Source organism: Gymnogyps californianus, chromosome 11 (assembly GCF_018139145.2).
Source record: "Gymnogyps californianus isolate 813 chromosome 11, ASM1813914v2, whole genome shotgun sequence".
Taxonomy (NCBI): Eukaryota; Metazoa; Chordata; class Aves; order Accipitriformes; family Cathartidae; genus Gymnogyps; species Gymnogyps californianus.
In genome coordinates, this window is record NC_059481.1 from 11,053,633 (window position 1) to 11,070,401 (window position 16,769).

Below are 16,769 nucleotides of genomic sequence, written 5' to 3' on the forward strand. Positions count from 1 at the left end.
GATTTCCTGTCAATCTCCCAGGTTGTCAGACAGCCCTTTCTTCCTGTGTCTGCCATTTGCATTAGCTTTGCTGCACAGATTTTGGCTGAAAAAGTGAGTTGTTCCTGTTGTGCTATAGGGAATCCAGCTCTCTGCTCCTCTTCAAACTAACAGAGCTGATATTGACCTTGGTCTTGTAGACTCCGTGTTCTTTTGGAAAAAAAACCCAAACAAAACCAAAACAAAAAACCAAAAGCGCCAAAAAACTGTGTGTGTGTATATATATGCGTAAATATGTATATACCCACATATATTTTTAAATTTTTTCAGCAATTTTTTCGTTCTTAATGACAGCACAGCCCCACTAGATTTTGCTAGTCTTTCTGCAGTGTAAAGACTGCCTTTTAATCAGGTCTAATCTTGCATACACTTATGTAGATTTCCCTAATGATATTGTAATTTCATCTCTGTGACACCATAGGACTGACAGTAATAATTGTTTCAGCATTTGTTATTACCTACTGTCCAAAGCCTTTGTCATTTCATAGGATACTAAATGCATTTATTGGCATACCCGACTTCTAAAATATACAATGGAAAAATTATTGTTGTCATAAAATGTTCTAAATGTATGAAGTACGAAGGGAGCAGCCCTATTTCTCATAAACTCTGCAGGATTAAATCACATACTTTGGGAGCACTGTTGCTTATTAAGAAATTATTTATGAGTTGAATTATATCACTTCTAAATATATAAAGAGTTGGGATGGCTTCCAACAATTACTAAAGAAGCCAGCCGAGTGATGCTTTCCAATTAAATCAGGCTGACTTTTTTTTTTTTTTGACTTCTCAGTGTCCTGTGTTCTTTCTTCTGTTTTTTCATGATTCAAGTAGATAATGTATTAACCTCATACAACTGAAGTCTCGCACGTCTCCTCTTTGGTATCCTTTCATGTGGTGGTGATCAGCAGGAGTCTCTCTGTAGGTACTCACTACATGAAAGGTTTCTTTCTTGTCCATATAACTGCTGCTGCTGGTGCTTAAGTGCTTGCTTTTATTTAGGACCAGTTGTTATACAGAGCTTCAAAGCTTATAACTTCTGATGGCTCATTTATATTTGTATTGTTCATTCTTTGATAAGGACTGTGTTGAAAAACCTGCAGAAAACAGTGCAGCACAGAAAACATTGACTTCCGTGGTAGTGCCTATGCTGTTCAAGTCATGCAAGGAGATAGATGTAACTCCATGACCTAATTTATTAGCAGGAGAATAAAAACAGATCAATTAAAAACAAAAATGCCGAACAAAAAAATCCACTAAACCATAAAGCATTCACTTTCCTACTTGGATTGGATGAAACTCAGATGTTTGCAGAGAGGTTATGCACAACCGCTCATGTGCTATATAGCACTTGTACCAGCTCTCTATAGAGAAAAAATGTCACAACTCTCCACAAAGGTTTGAGTTTATTTCCTAGGTGAAGCCCCATGAACTTCTTCCAAGATGTCAGTGAAAACGGTAACTAAGAAAACCTAGTCAATTATCTATAAACTTAAATTTACTATATAAACACTCTCAACTGAAGAAAAGTTAAGTAATCTGCAAAATGAAACAAAACATTGAAAATCACTGCAGTAGACTATTGAAGGCTTATTCCTCAGCAGATCAGCCTTCCCATAGCTGGCTATAGTCATCGTTGCTGCAGAGTTCACTTTGTTCTATGCTAAAGGAGTACGGCTGCTCCAGAGTACATAGGGCCTGCCTTTATTGCCGGGGCTGGAAGTTTGCCACGCAAAGAACTAATCAGAATTATTTATTTTTTCCAGCACTTTGGAGTAAATAGCAAGCTCATTTGGGTATCTGGCATATTTATTTAGCTCTGTTACAAGTTCACGTAGTTACTGGTGATCGTTTACAAGATTTAAAAAGTTTTTCCTCCATTAGTGCTGGAAAATGAAACCAGATTGTGTTACTTGGGAAAATGATTTAAAATGATGGAAATTATTCTTGCACAAGGAAGACAGAAATAGCCCAACACAAGTGCATTCTGCAGTTGCCAGTTGAAACAGCAGCCTATTTTGTGCTACGCCTTTCAGTGATTCATATCTAGGGTTGTTCTCTAAAAAGAATCTACAGTTAGTGGGGTCTGAACTGCTGCTTTCTGTCAAGTGGAAACCGAGTGACTATTCCATAGCCTTCTTCCAAAAGCTCCTTTTGAAAGCTGAAACACTGGAGCACAGAGATCTGCCAGAGAGCGCCACTGGGAATGCAGGAACAGAGTCCTTGCCTAGTGTCTGTACGTCCGGCCAGCTCCTCCCTTTCTGCGACGACAATTCATATGCTGTAATAGCGGCTATCGCTGCTCATGCCATACGTAGGAGTTTTAGCCAGAGGATTCATGAAGCCAAATCCATTTGTCATGCATCTGCATCTCCACCAGCCTTTACAAGAACTTCCCTGAAACAATGTTCAACAGTACTCGGACTTGCAGGCAGGGCGCAGCTTGACACAAACTGCTTTCCTTCCTACAGAGTGGAATTACCCTGCCATGCTGCTCTGTGTGACCATATATTAAGGGATTGGCACTTACAGAACTATCTACTGTTTTCAATAAAGGCTTCTTTAGGTTGGTTTTAGGACCTCAAGTTTTCTGGGCACAGAACTACCATCTAAGTTGGTGCTTTTAGAACATTGCAACCATTTCTGCGTGGGAGACAATACATTGGTAGTTCTTGCTGAGACTGATAGAATTAAGGTAGTGAATGACATGCCTTGCGTAGGGGGAGGACAGTTTCTGACTATGTGCAGAATACCTTTGCTTTTCCTTTACATTGTATATGGGCAGCCGGAACCCTGGCTACTCCCGGTGAATGCAGTTCTGACTCTAAAAGTCATTAGGAGCAAGCCAGAAGAGAGGTAGTCTGTGCGGCATTAGCCAAAGAGCACTCGCAAGACAGTGGATGAGTCTGTGATTATTATAGTCGAGCTACTCTAACTCATGGTTGGTTTTATTCACAGATTAATCTCATAAAAGATAATTTAAAGCCACTGTGCTAGGCTCAGGTAGGGCTGTCAGTCCCTCGGGTAACATTCCTTACAATCAAACGATGCATTAGATTTGGGAATCAGCAACAAAACTCGCCATCTTATTGAATTATACCACACCTCACTACATTTTCACAATGACATTCAAAGGGCAATGGCACACTAAAATACATATTTATGTACTTTAAACACATGCCCTTAAACAGATTTTTGTGGAACGTCCACCGTGCTTTTTAAAACTGCATTCTGACAAGCCAGCAAGCTTCTGTAAAACTCTTACCAACCACTATCAACCATGGATAATCTTTTATGGCTAGAATTGAAGATTTTTCTTAATACTATATTATCTGGGGGTAATGGAACATATAAAGAATCCCTGCAAAACTCTTCAAATTGCTTAAGGCCAACATAAGCCCGTAGCAGTACATGGACCTTAGGTCCTTACTGAAGTGTATCTTACGGAGATCTTTTTTACCCATATGAATTTCACAGTCAGAGCTGGGATGGATAGAGGAAGGAGTGGGAGAAGGGAAAGCCTTATCCCCCTTTCACCCCCAGTTCTGCTCAATTCGTTCATTTTGTTATGTGCCTGTGGCCGTACAATGTATCTTTCTCTCCTAGCTCAGGGCTGCATCCATCCCTGCTGATCGTACACTTTAACCTTCTTCTGCCCCTTTGACAACAGCTAGTTGTTCAGCTCACTTCCAAAATAGCACTTAGCTGCTCCAAAAATTATCATAGCTTCTCTTTTGGGTCACAGCCAATGTGGCCTCTGTCAAACTGTTTATTTACAATACATCTTAAAAGCCCTCTGACATCCCAATCAGTAGTAAAATGAAGTAATCATTGATTTCTTACAAGATGTATCAATCTTTATACCATTATGAAGAGGAAGGAAAATAGAGGCTTGAGAGATAATCAGAGTAATAACTTTTGAATCTCAATCTGGAAATAGCAACACACACACACAGATATACACATATATTTAACAAGTAACGATTTTAAACATATTTTCTACATTTTTACAACTTGAAAGCTCTGAAAGTATACTGAACAAAAACATCTCTCAGTTTTTGGTTGCAGAGTATATCCTGCTTAATAAACCATCACCACATAGCATGTTGGCTCTTATAAGTAACCACGCAAAATGAAGGCTGTCTAACAGAGTGTAGATCTAGCTGGTTATTAATTTTAACACTTAGCACCCAGATAATCTATGAGAGTCTCTGCTCAGTGAGAACTGAGAAGTCCATTGCATTTGTGTTAGAAAGGTCTTTCTGTAACATCCCTATTTGGAAAAGAAAAAGGAAAAGACACTGAAGCAACTTTTTCTTTTCCTCTCCATGCAGAAGTTATGAAAATCCTCTCCATACAAAATTGTATAAAGCAAAAAAAAAAGGCTTTCACAGCAATCAGTTTCTGAGGTATTTAAAATTCCCCTACCCGACTTAGTTAAAAAGTAGTATTACTGCTACCACAGATTTGCTAGAAAGATAATGACAGATCTGTCCTGAGCTTGAAATAGCAGGCACTTGTTCATTGTTCTTTTGTAATGAAATACCAAATTTTCACTCATGTTTGGAAATAAAATGACAAAATCCTTTGACTACAGCTACGTACAACAAAGGCACTAATTAGAAAATTCCCTGGCAAATGACAAAGCCAAGACTTATTTCTATTCAAGACCATGATGTTTAAACTTATTCAGGTAAATAAGAAATGCAGAAGACAAGGATAATCAGATATATTTGTGTAACCTAAACATTTTTATTCCCAAATAATTTGTACCAGATTCTTTTATTTCCATATAAAAAGTATACCTTCAAATTCTCTAAAAAAACCCCAGCAGCCTCTTTTACTTCCCACCTTCTCCTAAGCTGTAAACCTCTTCCTGCTGTATATGCTATCCATGTCAGGGAACAAATCCCTTTTTTTTTTTTTATTTATCCAGTCACATCATCTTTGTCTTTGTACCCATCTGATTTCACACTCAAGCTGAGAATTTTCATTAAGGTCTGCAAAAGGACAGATTTTGGGACACAGCTAATCATGATTCCTTTATTCTACCCAAGTATTATAAAACATTCTGGGAAATGTAAACTTTCCAAAGCTTTTTGCCATTTGAACATTTTGATTTAGAACGAACCCTCAGTTCTTCAGTTGTATTGGTTTGTACATTTAAACATAAACTTTATCTCTTTCTTCTCATGCTAGGAATCCCACTTCACACATAGCCTAATTAACTACAATTTAGAATGGAGTAGGAATGATTACTCTACTGTAATGCTGCTGTTTCTTAGCAACCGTGAAAGATATGGTGAAGGATGTGAAAGAGAGACCCAAATAACATCATTTCCAGATTGAGAACTTCCACCTAGACTAACCTGCTAGTGGCACAGTAAATTAATTTTAAATTTCCATTTGCCTACTTCAGTGCTATGTCCCTTGCAGGCTCTAACAGTGTGATTTTCACAGTCCAAGATGGCACTTAGGCATTTAATTTCCACAGAGCTGATAATACCTGCTAGCTACTCCAAAAAACTTGTAAAATTTTATTAGAAAAATATTTTCCTGCTTCCTTCCCACATAATGACTTATGTCTAGCACTAACTCCTCACTTGATGGGAGTTTTACCAAAGTAAAACTGCAAGGTTAGGCCTTCAGTGTTACACAATAAACAAAATTTATTTTATTAATAGCAAAATTGGTAATTATGTTTTCCCCCATAGTGCTAATAAAGTATTTTGAGCATTTAAATTGCTTTACTGTACTCTGAAGATACTTCCTTCATATATTAACCAATGCTTCACTGCAAGACAAAGCTGTCACTGATTTTCAAAAATATTAATAGAATTTAAAAAACAGTCTGACAGCTGAAAGTCCAATTAAAAATCAAATTCCTTTAATACTTGCAGATTCTTTGTATGCCTTGCTATGTAGTCCTACTCTGCAATTGCTACTTGCATATGACATCATTGTCAATACTGCAGATTTAATTTTCACTCTGGAAGGGATGGAGGTTTGGTCTATGCAATCCTATTTATATTTTGCTTTTTGAGCATGGGAATGTCTGAAACGGAAAACCACACAGCAGACTTCAAAGTTCCAAAGCGAGGATAAAAATTAATTAATGGCTCAAAATAACATGAACCATGTAGTCAGATTTTGGTCTATGCATCTGAGACACACAGAACGTGCAGTCATGGGAGATGCACATGGTAACACCGCTTTCTTCTCACAACCTCTGGGAGCTGGGAAAGTCCCAGCCGGAAGGGACAAAGGTCTGTGTAAGTATTGATAGTCTCATGGCTAACCTGAGGGTCACAACCCCTACCAGGATGCAAAACTCTCATGTCTTCATCTCCAGTGTGTAAGGTAGTGCTGCAGCCTGTCATGGGAAATGCATCCGGCACAGAAGGAGGGAAGAACAGTGGTGCCAGGATGCAAGGTGGTAATCTGCCAGCCTTTCTGCAGTGGGACCTTCCTAGGCGAGAGTCCAGGCCAAGGTGCGTTGCTGCTGCCTCACCATGGCACCAGGTGCCCCTCATCTGCACATCAAGGGCTTCACTGCCCAGCGGCACCTGGGGCTTGAAAGGGAAGAGAGGCAGGGGGAGGGTGGGTTACTCACTGCAGGGGAGCACGGAGGAGAAGGTGGTTATAGGAGGCTGCAACACAGGATGCACAACTTGTAAGGTGGGTGTGCAGCTCCTTGGTACTGCTGGCATGTCTTCTGACTTGGGAGATCTTGGGGCTGTTAGTTGTTGGAGGCTGTGAGAAGTTTTTTTGCTGGTATCACAATGCACTCTGTTCTTGTCTGGGCATTTGCTGCTGTGAGAAGTTGTGTACTGGGCTGGAAGGAGCCTTGGTCTAACTTGGTGACCATTCTGTACAGCCTACAATAGTATACTGCGGCCTGCATGGAAAATCTCTGCAAGAGACAGTAGCTTTTTCACAGTGTTACAGGGTGTGTGTAGGGTAGAGTTTTTGTGGTCCTTCTACATTGCTCTGGCAGCAGGCACAGGTGGAACCAGGGTTTGTCTGGGTGGTCACGACAGTTTTATTTCACTGTCTCGTGGAACGGAGAATGGATCCAACTACTTGTGTAAGTTGTTGATTTTTTTGCTGAAAGAAGCCAATCTAAACATATAAAAAGCTGAAGCTGTAATTCTTTAGTCATAAACTTATAGCAGTGTCTGGCAGGGCATTCTGCAAAGTCCTGTGTGAACCAAGGAGCCAACTCTGCTGGCACTATGTGCGGTAACACATCCACCAGTCTGTCTGACTATGTATTTAAAGGACTCCTGTTTACTCTGTGACTTTAATATTAAGGTTAGTTTGGCAGTGTTTGAATTTTTGCTTGTTTAGGTTGTGTGGTTTTCTGTTCTTTTTTTTGTTGTTTTTTTTTAAAGCAGAGATATTCTTTAGTAGTCTGAAAGCAAGAGAGGGAACTGTTGGGTTAACCAGTATAAGCATGTACATGCTCCATGCTCAAGTGGTGTTCACAGAAATGGTGTTTTCTTGCAGTGTAAGCTCACATGGTCCCTGGGAATACTGTTCTATTATATTTTAACTGCTTTCTGTTGAGGTATTTTATTTTCATCTAAGAGGCAATGAATGTTTTACTCCTCCTTTAATATTCAAATGAATATCATCAAGGCTTGATTAGTTTATTTCCGGCAGCAGAATAGCTGAGTATTATGCCAATTGCTTTCTGTAGTAGTCTTGTTCGTGCATTGTATTTCAGTAATTTTGCTCTGATGTGCTTTCCTTGTGTAGCCCAGAGTGACTTTGTAGCACACTCCTTGAGAGGAAAAATCACTTTTCCCTTGTCTACCCCATACAATAAAACTTAAGAAAACCTTTGTGTTCACAAGTTCCAAACTTGCTGCTCCCAAAGGCTGGCTTGCAGGCAAATGGAAGGCAAGACTGTACTTGGTTTGGAGTCCTATCTCCATAAGGCAGCCTGCATCTCTTTCTCCTTCTGTAGTCTGGAGCTCAAGAGAGCCTGTTTTCTTAGCCTTGTCATATTTTGAATTCATAAAAACTGAATGAAAGGTTTGGTGTTTCTGGCTATAGATTCAGCAGAGCAACTCAAGACCTGGTCCTCACAGTGGTCAGTTGAGTGACCACCTGGAAGGCATCTCACCTCCCTTACTTTGCATGGAAACCAAAGTCTGTGGGAGGAAGGCTGAAGTGTCTTAAGTCTTTCCCTTACGGGTCAGGATGAGGCTGGAAATCACAACAGGACTCTGAAATACTCCATCTGTTAAGATGTAACCTAAAACCTACCGAACTTTGTTTCTTTCACCCATTCTTGTAAGTGAAAAAGTCTTCCTTCCCCCACCCACCCCCTTCAGTCTGCTTAGATTTTTCCAGGGGAAAGTTACAGCATTATGAAGAAAGGAGTAAGGCTAACTATAATTCATAGGTTCTAACATTCCTTTCTCTCTCCGCCCCCCCCCCCCCCCCCCCCCCCCCCCCCCGGTTAAAAATCAGATTCCTCAGATAGATGGTCTGTTTAGTCTATCTTAGGGCAGTTCAGCAACAGTTCTACTTTTGTCAGACTTTTTTTTTTTCCCTGCTATATATTGCTTTGTTATAACAAGATTAAAATAAAACCCCCAGATGTTTAATGTATAAAATTACATTGTCAGGTTTGCCACAAAGTGTATCTGCTCCTCAGCAACTGCACTTGGTATTAATTTGCCTCCTGGCCTCACTGCACTGTTAAGCTGTAAAACAACAAGTGATCAGTCTGTAGGCTGGGAGTAGATGGTGTATTTTTAATTGAGCAAAAATCCAACTTTTTTTCAGGTGTAATTTACACTCATGAAGTGCTTCTAGTGGGCATTAGGCAAGTTGCATCTACAACTATCTACAGGAGATAGTTATGTTTTAGTATGATTTAAGGTGGGGGAAGCTTGCCATTAGGTATCAATAATGGCTAGTGGCTATATGATATGTAAATACAAGATATTATTGACAGACCTCCAGGTATCCTTTGCTGATGACTTAGACTGGCTCTGTTTCTGCTTTCAAAGCCAGCTGGCACAGAAGGTGGCTGCACCTGGCTTCTGAAGGAACATTAGCTTCCGCAGAGGTGAGGGCAGTCAGCAGTCTGTAGGGCAGTGCCTGCTGTAGCAATTAAGGATCAGTAATACCTGAGGTGATGCTGGGAGGGATTAATCTGAACTGAATCTAGGGAGATGAGAATGGATTGTGAATGTGATCTGATAGCATAAGATACACACAAGTGATGCACTCTGATCTCACGGTTTAACACAATCTATGGTTTTTCAGCTTGCTGCAGAGAAGGAGGGATAAGAACAATCAAGTGGTTTTCTTTCATTTTTTTCAGCTGTGTCTTTATGAGCCTCTGCAACTGAGCTGTCTGCATTTACACTTTGGAAATCAATGTTTGTGTTACCTAATCACCAAGTTGCAGGTGGTTTTTAACTGATCAATGAACAAGGCTCGGAAGCTCTAAAGTTGCAGCCAGCAAGTGTTGTTTGGCTAATGTTAGGATCGGTGGGCTATCTACACAGCTATTAACTGAACTAATGACACTCTCCAGAAAAGACTGGAGGTTGTATCTAAAAGAGACTATTGGTGCTGAAAATGAGATGGAGTTAAGGACAGATTTTTGGTGAAGGTTATTCTATCTGCTCATGTGGAAAGCAAAGTCAGGCTAACAATTTGGTTTGGTGTAGAAAATCGTTTACATCACCGAACTAAGCTTCGAATGGCTGTTTATTTTTTCAGTATCATAGGAACATGAGGTTGAAGGAACAAACTTTTTGTCAATCATCTAATCTGATCCTTTCTCTGTGATAAGACTAGCAGGCTAGAAGAGATACTTGTCTAATCTGTTCCTACAGACCAACATCCCTTCGTAGCTTAATGCAGTGCTTGCAACTCTTACAGTTAGAAAGATTTTCCTCATGTCAGACTAAATCTCCCTGGCTGCAAATATGCTGAGTGCTTCTTGTTCTGTCTCCAGCAGACATTGATCCCTGTGTGCATTAACTAACTTTAGCAATCTTCCAGTATGTGTGCATGGGGAAAATGTTGTCCTGTAGTGATCTCATTTCTAGATTAAACAAACTGATCTTGAGAAGGGAGAGAAGGAAAATGATGTTATCCACTACAGCTGTTTACTAGTAAATCTTCAACTTGTGTTTCTACAGGCAAGATTACTGTCAGAGCTCTATTAATGAAAGACTATGCCTTGGATGGACCTGATTTTGGAGTTTGTTGTATTTCAGGCCAGGCTTTCTAGAATTTGAGGTTTAGTGCCAGGTTACCAGATCTTGTCACCTTCGAACAGGACTTATTATTCATTCCACTAAGGCATTGCCTGCGATGAAGCAACAGAGGGCAGATGGTTTTAAAGCACAAATTCACACCCTAGAAAGCCAGCTTCCTGCAGAAAAGTCTTAACAGACAGGATCGGAAAATGTCCATATTCCTTGGCCTGCACACAAGTAAGCTTGGCAGCAAGCAACATCTTGAGAAGATTATGGTGTAGGCAGGTTATATATGCAAAGTCCACACAAAGTGTTTTATGTGGAAGAACTGAAACTCAGGTTATAAAGAAAAGAGTGATTCTGTGTGCTGTAAGGAATACTTTTCACTCTGAGACTTACAGTGGGTTTCTTAGGGAGACTCTGGTGTATCACAGTCATGGAAGAAAGCCTGTGTCCTATCACTTAATCAGGATCTCTTTTTGTGCTTGACCCCACCCTGTATTTTGAAAGACTTGTATCGGGAAAATATGCCAGCAGTCATGAGCACGTTAATTCTGCCAAACTTCTTTTGTTCTGGTAAATTCTCTTTGGGTGAAAGGCTTTCCTCATTTCAGTAAGAGGCTCAGGTATTAAAGGGAAAAGCAAAACAAAGCAACACATGATAGTTTCAAATTGTGGGCTCTAGTTTTAGTCCAAACATGCTTTCACTGCCAGAGTGCTAGACAGTATGAGAAGCAAATGGAAAAATGGGGGGAAAAAACATGTGTGTTTTCTTTTAGTTGAATTGCTAAAAAAATATGAATTTTCTATTTCTGTTTGTAACATTCCTTTATTGTCTTATGATATGCAGTAGCACTGCTTATTGGAAAAAAATAATTGCAGTCATGTTTAATATGACAAAGTCAAGTGTGGCTAAGATAAATCAGTGCTCAAACTGCAGCCTTTTATGAAGGACTTCTGAAAGACCATATTGAATGAGTATGTATCTTTCATATTTAAGATGATGTGTTAACTGCAGAGGGGTAGCTTCTTCCTTGGGGATAGAAGTTCTCTCATAATAAACCTATAAAAGTACCTGCAGTAACCATGCACTGCACTGATATTAGTATTTACTAGCTTTTAATAAAACATCTTGGAGTTCTTACTACACAAACTCATCATGAAAGACACTCCTGACCTAAAAATAGTAAAGGTAAACAGACAAAGCAGACCAGGAATGTGAGGAGAAATGGATACAACTGAAATACTTGCTTAAGGCTGTGATTAAGACCCTGCTGTCAGTCCAGTACTTCACCCATCAGATTTTGAAAGGATATCATATGGGAGGTTGCACAAAGAAATTAGACTGATATCTTTACAACGTCCTTAAATTTCAAATCCTATTTGCTTTGAAAGTCAGGAAGGTGTTACTTAACAGAAATCTAAAGTGGCAAAGTTTGTTTTAAAAGATATATGAATGACAGACACATTTTACAATGTATTAAATTGGTGGAGAAACCATTAATATGGAAGTCCAGGCTTAATATGAATACAGTATTACTAGTACACACACCTACTGGGATCTTACACGAAGAAAGGAATCCTGCCACTGTTTGGTTTTTTAATGATGGAAAAACTGAAGAGAGAATTAAAAAAAACCCTGGAAAACCTTACTCGGCTATTTTCTTTCCACCTTTTTCCAAATTAGTATGTAGAAACATGGTGAAGCTTCTTAAATACTGCCATTTTCTGTTACTCTGCACGTGTCTATCCCTGTGTACTCTGTTAGAACAGCTCTGAATTACATAAACCCCAAATCAGCATTCCATCTGTGGAAATCTGACATATCTGGGCATATCCTAGGAGTATCCTCCCTATACTCTTTAACTATAGCTATCTAACACTTCCTCTGTGATGTCTGCTCTACCTCAGTAACTGTGCTATTGCAAAATCGGTCACCTTGCTTTCACTGGCTCAGGTAGTACTGTCCTAAGATTAATTTTTATTTGGTATTTCACTGTAAATTGTTTGTTTTAGGCAAGCTAGCCTCAGTTTCCCCCTTGCCATCATGAAAGGTGTGTGTGTGTATATGAGCCCAAGTGAAAGTAACTTTAAATACCGATTTTATGTGTGTCTGCACGTATAAACGTGGTTTGGTTTTCTGGGTGGATCTGCTAAAAACAAAACAGAAAAACCGCAACAAGAGAACCTACTCCAACTCCTGGCACAATCCAGATGTGCTACCCTCAAGGCCTGAGACAGAGTTGCAAAAGGTCAAGATGCAGATTTTGTCCAGCGTAGCAGCAGCATTGTGTGCAGTTCTCCTTAGGGAGGCAGCTTCCCAGCCATGGTGCTCCCCAGGGGCAGCTATGGGGAGGCAGAGATTGATTTATTTCCAATAACAGTCTGCAACTTTGGCACAAAAAATGCCCCGTAGCATTTCTTCTTCCTCAGAGCTGTCATTCCACACTGTACCTCTCGAGTTGCAGAGCCTACACCTTCTATGACTTATTCAGGTCTTAATATTTGTTAAAAATAATTAAAAGTTAGCTTTAAAGTCTTACCTACTGATGTGTGTGCACCTCCCATTCATGGTAACAGGGCATGATCACTACCAGAGTGAAAAATGTGAACCAACAAGATAATGACTTCCATTCTGCAGAACACTGTTCTCTCTACTTACTAAGCTGTTTCTGATGTTCTGTGTATTCTTATGGAGGAAACTGCTTTTATATTGTTTCTTGTGTTTCTGCCTCTCTAGGGATGACATCAAAAAACCTACTGAAGTCTATAACTTGAAAGTATTTAGCTCTTCTATATATAGCATTTCCTTACTTAAGGAAAATTACTTTTGTCCACTTCACATATATATAAAAAAGCTTAGTTATATTCAATCACATGCTGTTTGTATAAAAAAAATTTTCAGCTCAAAAAAATGTTAAACCAAGGCAAGCTTCAAATCAAATGAATTCACGTAGATAGCTGTAAAACTTTCAGCAACAAAATTTTTGAGCTTTATGATGTCATGTATTTTTATCACTTTATCATGGTAAAGAAGCCACATTGCTTTAAAAGCAAGCTAAGTACTTATTTAAAGATTTGGTTTCAATCTCTTTAATAACATATGACCTGTAGAGCAGACAGAATTTGTATTTTAGTCATTGATGAAGTGACTAAGCATAGGCATCAACTGTCCCTAAATTATAATCCCTATTAAGAAGCTCAACTACTACTTTAATGTCTGTAAAAAGTGAGGAAAGAAATGAAGTATTCCAAAATTAGTTGTTTAATATAATGGTACACATGCTATCTGAATTTCCATCAAGTGTGGCTATGAGGAAAAAGGAACTCTACAAATATAGAAAAGCTGTTTCAGTAACAAGTATATAATCAAAAAACCTCTCTCAGTCTGTGGTTGCCTGCACTGGTTATTTGGTATGTCTAGTCATACTTTATTTCAGTGCACAGCCAAAAGTATTTCACATGCACCTTTCTACCTGCTTGTCATTGACTGCAGTAACTTCAAGGAAATTAAATGCTGTTCTATGAAAATATGGAAAACATTGGATAATGGTTCCCCCCACCATCACCCTAAATTCTCTTCCTACACATCACTTGTCTCTGTCTTAATACTGCTCAGCTGTTGCTAAGGCAATATTTTCCTAGAGAAGTTCTAAAAGGTAAATACACAGAGCTCTAAGCAGTGCAAGAGCAACTGTTACTCATCTGTACATGGATGGGCAAGCATAGACATAGCTCTTGGGAATTTGAAAGCTGCAGAGACATCTTGGCTGCAAAATCCTGTAACGTGAGTACGTGTCTCCTGCTGCGCTGCACCATGCAAACAGGGAAGGGCTGCACCAGGGCAGAGCTGTGCTCTCCCTGTCTGTCTCCCTATCTGCTGGGCAGGACTGCGTGTCCTCTTGTGTTCTGGCAGATCACACACAAGATGTTGCTGGCTGAGGACAAATGAGGTGGGTCTGGCATTTAGTGATCCAGAAAGATGCTGTGGTGGAAAGAGAGAGCCCTGTTTCTAGCCACCCTGGTGATGGAAGATGAAACTTAGGTGTCAGGGTGGCTGCTGGCCCTGCAAAGGGCAGACTCAGCTCTGATTTGAGTTTGATTCAGCTCAGCCAGGTCAGTGGTGGAGTGGAAAGGTGGATGCAGGCGCTGTGTTGGTATTCTGGTGAACCTGCACCTTCTTAGCAATTCCTCTGCTTCAAGTCCTTTCCCTAAAGGCTCCCTTGGTGTATTTCTGTGCTCTCATCCTTGTCTCGTTGGCAGAACAACATTGAAAGATGTGTTCTTGTCCTAAGTGAAGAAGAGTTTAGTTTCTATAAGCATCTCTTGCCTTCACTGCCTCTTCACAGCTGTTTAAAGTTTCTGCTTGCTTTCTAGAGCAACCTCTGTGAATCCTCTTACAATATCTTTTCATTAAAAATTATTAGAACTTTTAAGAAAATATATTGGTAAACTTGGGCGGGGGAGATCTGCATGCTGTGGTTCATCACAATACTCTGCAAAAGGGCTAGGCTCTGTTTTCCTTTAGTTCTTGTAATTAAGCAATGTCACTGGAAAGCAGTGTCCTCCTCTGACCTAGTTTGATCAGTGACAGTCACAAGCTGCTGTGTGAGAGAGCATCTGGAGAGAAATGCAATTCTCCCCTGGACCTGCTATTCAAGCCCAATGATTTGATCTTACGGGGTGAGGATATACTGTTTCTCCAAGTAGTTGTTCAGGAATGCACTCTGGAAATAACAGGGAAGCTCTTGTCTGTGGAGACGCTGTTGTGTTCTCAGTTTCTGGCAAATATTGCATCTACCTGTTTCAGTATTTTAAAATCAAATTAACTTTCCTGTTCTCAGCATGCTTTACTAATCAATATGACACTGATATCACTTGCAAGCCCACTGTCTGTATTGTTTGTTTGCCAGAGGAGGCAGGTTAGTTCCTCTGGCAAGGCAAATCTGTTTTTATACCTCGAATTACAAAGACAAGACAGTATCTTACTCCAATCAGTTTTCCCTTTCATGAAATATAACCTGACAGCATTTACTCCCTTTCATAGTGGCAGAAATCATAAACCCAAGAATATTTGAGAAGAAATGAGTTAAGGAAGAAGAATCAGATCAATACTGGGAGAACTGAGGCTTGCACAAGAATATTGGCCGAGGCACAGGGGGAATGAGAGATCAGTTATATGCTAGAAAGATGTGGGTATCTGGAGAAGGAACACAAATTGTTAGTGTAAAAGGTGAGGACGGGTGGAAAGAGAAAGAATTCAAAAAGATTCTAGAGGTTAGAAGATGGAGAATATAGCCAAAATCTTAGTATCTGCATTCCTCCAAGGGACTCAGCCTCTTTGGTAGCATGTGGCCGTCAAAGGAAGGGTGCAAGGAGGCTTTTGACCTTCCTTGCCTTCTGCATGCCACAGTATGCTGCATGTACCAGGCCTTTTTTCAAAGCATGAGGCATTTCTGCATGTCCTCCCAGGGTGCAGTTCCACTCAGTGTTCCTGATGTAGTCAAAACATCCATTTTTACCAGCACAAGCTATTGCATGTAGCAACATAAGATTGAAAGTGGCTATTTTCTGGCTCTTCACAACTATGCTTTTAAACACCTAGCACTGAGCAGATTCAGCACAACTTTCTCTTGAAGTGAATGATACCAACTAGTTAAAAAGAATGCTAGTTCACAGTTTGGAAATCAGCCTCAAAACTACAGGAGATATCCTGGTCTGGAGGATAAACAGATACCAGCTGATTAACAGCTAAGTATTGGGACTGCTCTAAGCCCTCAGGCATCTGATTTAATCCAAATATTAAAGTTAAATAATGGAATTATGGAGAACATTTGGTATTCATCTGTCCTTAAGATGATTTCTTGTTGGCTTTCCATCAATTCTGTATGATTTCTGTAAGGGGAAGTGCTTTGTGGAGAAATGCCAGTGGTGACTGTTTTGGATGAATACACTGGTCTGGGTTTTTTGTGCTGGTGGCTGTTTTTGTGGCTGTTTTTTGGGGGGGTGGGAGGGGGAGACAGGGGTGCAGGCAAGAGTGAAATCTCAGCCATACCTGCCCCAAGGATACAAAGTGTTATGTCATTCCTTCTTATGCAGGATGATATCTGATACCAACCTTTAAGAACTGATATCAAAATAGACTCTTAAAAACAAATACAGGTAGGAGAGAAGCCAGGGAGACCTCATAGCTGAGGTCAGGCTAGATTTATACAATAGAAGCTGGTTTCTGACAGAGATGAGATTTAATCACTGAACAAAAACTTCCTCTTAGTTGTATAGACTCTGGTATATTTAAAGGGCACCAGTAAGTCCAAGTTGGTAAGAATGGGGCATACTGGCACTCTACAAAGTTTGTGGAAGTGGTCTTTACATATACTTAGGCTTGAACTTTTTATCCTATTCCGAAATCTGTAATCCAAGTCAACATTTTTCCTCACTGATTCTTTATCGTTTTCTAAGACATCCAGTAGCTGTGCATCATATTGACTGTACTGA

At 39.9% G+C, this 16,769-nt stretch overlaps 2 protein-coding genes across 4 annotated transcripts in view; one reads left to right on the forward strand and one right to left on the reverse strand.

Annotated features, from left to right (window-relative positions):
- TNFAIP8L3 (TNF alpha induced protein 8 like 3) overlaps positions 1-16,769 on the reverse strand; it is a 50,013-nt gene that overhangs the window by 25,008 nt on the left and 8,236 nt on the right. The window lies entirely within an intron of this gene.
- GLDN (gliomedin) overlaps positions 6,671-16,769 on the forward strand; it is a 126,474-nt gene continuing 116,375 nt past the window's right edge. Inside the window, exon 1 of one of the 3 annotated variants that reach the window (XM_050903391.1) lies at positions 6,671-6,717. The gene's annotated coding sequence lies outside the window, so the exon portion shown is untranslated. The remainder of the gene's footprint in view (positions 6,718-16,769) is intronic. The other 2 variants (XM_050903390.1, XM_050903389.1) reach the window with 2 other exon arrangements.